General features: G+C 40.4%; 1 protein-coding gene across 8 annotated transcripts in view; it reads right to left on the reverse strand.

Annotated features, from left to right (window-relative positions):
- epb41l2 (erythrocyte membrane protein band 4.1 like 2) overlaps window positions 1-4,060 on the reverse strand; it is a 51,666-nt gene extending 47,606 nt beyond the window's left edge. For all 8 annotated transcript variants that reach the window (XM_067571987.1, XM_067571986.1, XM_067571983.1 and 5 more), the window contains exon 1: window positions 3,901-4,060. The gene's annotated coding sequence lies outside the window, so the exon portion shown is untranslated. The remainder of the gene's footprint in view (window positions 1-3,900) is intronic.
- Between the last annotated feature and the right edge of the window lie 1,940 nt (window positions 4,061-6,000).

Here is a 6,000-nt window from a genome sequence, read left to right on the forward strand (position 1 = left end):
ATCACTGTCTCTGTAGCGCTAATAAGCTGAACATTGCATTACAGTTTCCATTCATTCATGGCTCTCTGATCTTCTCTGTGTGAATCTGTGTCCTGCGGCGCCCGCTGGCCGAGCAGCTCTGAAAGCTAGAGGCTAATACTCGCCGGTCACGGCTGGCTGCTAAACTGTAGAATATGTCCACCTTACTACTTTCTTTTGATTGTCCCAGTGTCGCTGCATTTGTCGGAGGAGATGAAAGCCTTGAATTCGTGCTTTACGGTTATAATAATGACCATTTTCACAGACTGGAGCAGGGCGAGAACACTGTAGCCAAATCGAATCCTTGACATTTAGATTTTTGGTTGCTCAATATTCAGAAAGAAGGGGAGGATTCTTTTTTTTTTTTTTTCCCGCATGGACCTAAAAATACAGCCAGCACTATTCATTCAAAGCGATGTGTGACAGTGGGGCAATCTGTGTGTGTCTGAGTGGATGTGACGTGCTTTGCTCCTGTTGAACCGACAGGGTCAGGATGAAAACACACATACTCCCCGCAAACACGCACACACACAGAGATGTTCCCATAGCCTTTCCGAATGGTTAAGCAATATCTCTCACTCTCTCTGTCGCTCTCGCTCAGTCTCTCTTTCTCCTCTTTCTGTCTGACTCTTACTCACTTCCTCTCTGCTGGGTTTTTTTTTTTTTCTCTCTCCTCCCTCCCTCTCTCCTTTCGCCGCTCCATCTCTACTTCCTATTTTTGTCTCACTGTGTCTCTCAACTCGCCGTCCTGTCTGACACAAGGTGAGGGCGAGAACAATGTGCAAATGAAGTTCACGCGAACTGTTTTTCTCATTCGGTCACATCAGGAAGCTATAAAATGCAAAAGATGTAAATAATAACGCCATTCGAGTTTTAATGCCCCCCCTAAGACTACTGTTAAAGAGCAAGCCGGTGATGATCACCATTGCATCTGTTCTCAATTGGAGGCATTACTGTTGTTGAAAATGTTTCTTTTAATTTTAATTCATACACAAGTCTTGTAACATTGGGAATCCACAGAAATATCATTTCATAAAAGACACAGACCTCAAATGACTGGAAATGTAAGGTTTTTCCACGACAACTGCGATATTGAGAAGAAGAAAAAAAAAAAAAAGGACATCATGCACTCATTCTAGCTAGTCCTCCAGTTAGTTCCAGCTACCTTTAATGAGCAGATTCTCCCACCAGAACAACCAATTAAGGCCTCTTCTCATTAGTGGGTTTGACAGAGCTGCCACTGTTCTACACATCCTGAGAGTCTGAGAACGAACATGGCACTGATGATTATAGATAAACTATACACGCAGCAGAGAGAAGGGGGCCGCACAGGAGAAACACACCAGAACGGAGGACAGACGTGCTCATCGCTTGCGTCCCCTCGTTGCTTACAGGAAGGCTTCCTGTCTGTTTACATGTGTTTTAAGGACAAATTTTGGTCAAAGGAGGCACATTCCTTATTGTATTGTAGCTATATATCGTGAAAGCTGTAACCTATCATAAAGTTCTCTGGGTTTTCTTGTGAGAGCGAGACCGTTTTTCCACAGTGCAACTACACGCACTGCACTAAATAACCTGCACACCTGTAACTACAGCTGCAACTTATTATCTTCAGCATCAACTCATCAGCCAGTTATTTTCTTGATTAGTCATCGAAGCTATAAAATTATATAAAATAGTGTAGAGCTGCAACGATTAGCCGATCAATTAGTTAGTCAATCAACAGAGAATGAATTGCCAACTATTTTGTTAATCAATTAATAGTTTTGAGTCATTTTTTTAAGAAAAAAAAGTTAACATGATCTGGTTCCATAGCAGAATGTACTGCTTAAGCATTGAGGTCACCAGCTGTCGATTTTGATGTCCATCCCATTTAAATACATCAAAATAAAAAGTCAAACATAAACTCCAAGGAGTAAGGATCAAAGCTGAGTTGTGCTAATTAAAGTGATGAATCACCGGCCACACACACAGACAGTTATAGTTGGAGTTAAGGATGACTGTTAATAGCACATGTGTGTTATCAGCTGCCCTCATATTAGTCTGTCTTTGTAGTTCTCAGTCATGGCAATGTTACAGCACACATCAAACACTGAATTGCAAAAGACACCTGACAGAAGGTCACTGATAAAGCCAGATAACTGTACAAAAAAGTGGAAAATATAACAGACGTTACTTGAAAAGCAGCAAACTTCATTAACTGTGAATGTGTATTCCTACAGACACCGATTCAGTGCATTGGAATTTGATTACGTTAATGAAATAGATATGTTTGCTAGTTACTTTATACATGTCAGCACAATCTCAGCTCAGTCCACTCTGTCCCTACGTTTGATAGGCCGGCCCGCCTATCTGTCTGTGAACTAGCTGAGCCCTTACCATCTGTCAAACAAATATGACTTCTAAGGGTATATCTGGGAAACATGTAGAGTACAGTATGTACACGCAGCTCTGCAAGCAGACGAAAAGTAGCACAAGTATGAGTATTATGGAAAAAGTAAGGCAGATTTGGAGAAGTGGGGTGCAGTTAAGAGGGGAACCATCTAAACTGAAACAAAACCTGAGTTTGTGACCCTTTTTTTAAGCCAATAAGATACAGCAGGAATGTATCCACCACCTGCCAAACATCATCTTCTAGTTACATACATTAATGTGATCAAATCAGAGCTCAAATGATCATCTGATCCATTTAAAAAGTAAAGATGTCAAAGAATTACTGATTACAGATCCTTTTCTCTATATCATATCATTATAAATTGAAACTCTGGGTGTTGGTCAAACTAAGCAGGCAATTTGACCAGCTCACTTTGGGCTCTAATAACTTGTTTTCCTTTTAAGTTATCTGTAAATTATTAATGACACATAATAAACTATCTGCTAATGGGAACTACTATTCGACAAATGGGATGCCTTTATTCGGGTGTGTCCTTTAAATACAGCAGTCGCCACAGCTCCATCTTTTATTTCATTACCTTTTCTTTTATTACCAGATAAAATCTTTTAATCCAGCAGATAGCTAAACAAATGACAACTTAACGGGACTTCATTTCCCAGACACCTTTGTAAACCACTTCCCAGCATGAAACCAAAGGAAACAAACACCACTCCTTTTAAAAAACAGTTAAACAACGTGTGCTAGTGTTGCTAACTTCACTGCTGGAAGAAGCGCTGGTCATGCAGACAGACATCAAGAGAAAGGGACTAACGGACAACACCGTTACACAACAACAGATAAAACGACTTCAAACGACTGTTGTAGTTGTTTTAAACAACCTGATGCTCTCAAACAACTATCTACTGACTAACTTGGCGGTTGGATGCTGATACTGACGTTTGAATTACATTTACGTTACCTTGATGAGAAGAACCAACCGCCAACGGTAACTTAGTAACACACCGTTAACGTAGCGGTAGACTTCACCTACACCAGGAAATGCAACCATCGCTACCAGGCTTACCGTAACTGGGTTTATTCGTTTATAAAAAATGACTTTTAAACATGGGAGTTACGCTGGCTTTGCCTCATCTGAGTGTATCCTCGAAACCTTCGACGCTAACCATAAACAACACATCCGAGCGAGATACCGCGGGACATGAAAGTAGTTTATGTGATGATTTAGGGATAATATGGAAGAAGATAGGCGCCATGAAGCGCCTTGACGAGCAAGTCTCAATATAACGGATTTCGAGGGAAGCTGCTGTTTGCTTGACCATTTGAAAAATTTGAGTTACTGAGGATTTTAGTGCAGTTTTACTATCTATACATATACCCCTACAAAATGTGCTATATAGAACGAAATATATGCAAACAGCATTGTATCAGCGGCAGTCGATGATGTATAAATCACGTGATTTAAAAAAGGAGCTAAAATGAAGAGTTACCTGTAGTAAAATCCGACGATGCGTAAGGGGAACTTCCAAACGTGGCCTCTCCGTCCGTTCTCCTCCAAAAAATAACGTACGTCCCACTATCTCAGCCTCCAAAAATCTCCACTACAGTCCACACCGAGAAATCTGGCTAAGGCTCAAAGGAGACGTGTCGATCATCCCTAAGACCCGCCCCCATACAGTGAAAAACATCCTTTAGCTGTCTGCCATTGGCTGAGAGGGGTTACTGTATTAGAATCTGCGACGTGATTGGTCGTCCACGCTGTCCATTCGCGTTAGAGGGACGTTCGATGCAGATGTGGCAATGCTAGTGTAGCAAAGCAGCTCCCTCTAGAGGATATAACGAGTCACTGCAATATTTTGATGATAAATATATTTATGCACATTTTTCAGTTCAATGTTTTTTTATTATATTTTATTTGACGCATCTCTCTCATCCCTCTGGTTTTTTTGTTGTTGTTGCTTGCACTGCTTTGCAACAACAATATTGGCTTTCTATTTTCCCAGCAAGATCAAGACTTTCCAACTCTTCCAATAGAATTCATATTATGTACATTGCTGACTAATTTGCTGTATTATCTTCCATTGACATTGACATTGTGGTATCAACAGCATACAAACCAATTGCTGAATCTGAACCCAACCTTTGAGAAACACTGCAGTGCAACCGTCTGAGGTTGTATGCATCAACACCTTGATGAAGCTAACTTTGGTAACTGTGAAGTGTATTGTGCGTCACAAGACATTCATTTCTGAGCCATGATTAAATTAAGGGGTTTAAGTTATAATATCTTCCATAATTTGACCATAAGAAAACATATTTGAATACTTAAAGAAACAAGATACTGTCACAGATAATGACTGTACATGTCATGGACTGTAAATGTGCATTTCTTTGTCAAAATCTGTCTTTTGCAATGTATCTACTGTGCTTTCAGTATTTTAAGTAATACTTTTTTTTCTTCACCAATAGCTCATCTACAGGGCAGACATTTTGAGTTAACAGGATAAGCACAGATGTAAGTAATATCATTAACAATGTTTACATAGCAGGGCCCTGGAAATGGACCGCCTAAATGGAATGCAGCCATCGTTAATCTTATTTAATTACACCTGTGCTTTTTCTACTGATAACATGTCCTAATGTCTGCCATAACTCACCAAACGTCATCTTTATGCTTGTAAGATATTTAGCAGATGAAAGAGACTCCTGATGGCCTCTTCAGTAAAAGTGGGGAAAGAGTTTTAATGTCAGATTTCTATAACAAGACAAATTATTCGATGTTGATTAATTGCTCTGCGCTTGGCTATTATTCATCTTCTCAATTCATTCTTACTCTCGCTCTCTCTCTCTCACACACACACACACACACACAGACAGACACACACACACAGAAAGCACAAAGGACACACTGGTCATTGCGTAATATAAGGCACGGCTACTGCTACTGCATACTATCTATCTCTTCTGTCCCCTCACACACACACACACAAACACACACACGCACACACTCCTTACATATGTACACACCCACACCCAGATTAGAGAAGCTCAAGTAATTGGCTTATAGAGTAAGGCAGCGTGGAGATTTGACATCTACGAAAGAGGAGGAGTAAACAACCACATAAGAACACTAATGTAGTAGCAAAAAAGTAGAGAGTAGAACGAGACATAAACTGTTTGTTTGTAAGCAGAAGAGAATGACAGTCAGTCATCTTGTTTTCCAGCTTGATGTGGGTCCAAAGCTGTAATTTAAGTAACTAAGAGGTGTGTTCAGGGTGTTATCAGTGGACTCACCATTAGCAGAGCAGCATGGATCCAGCAGGGAAGCCCAGGAAGCCAGTAATGCGTGCGCACACAAACACACACACACACACACATAGGGGTGGAGAGCAGAGGGGCAGATGATCAGACATTGCTTTGAACATTGCGACTTATTTCACATCACATCAATATGTTTATTTCATGAGCTGCATCTGTGACAGCTGCATACTTCAGTATTCAGAATCAAGGTCAAGTTATGAGGGAGTATAATATCATTTCATCCAATTATGTTGCACAAATTCAATGGATTTTCATGACTAATCATTTGG

Source organism: Thunnus thynnus, chromosome 18 (assembly GCF_963924715.1).
Source record: "Thunnus thynnus chromosome 18, fThuThy2.1, whole genome shotgun sequence".
Lineage (NCBI taxonomy): Eukaryota > Metazoa > Chordata > Actinopteri > Scombriformes > Scombridae > Thunnus > Thunnus thynnus.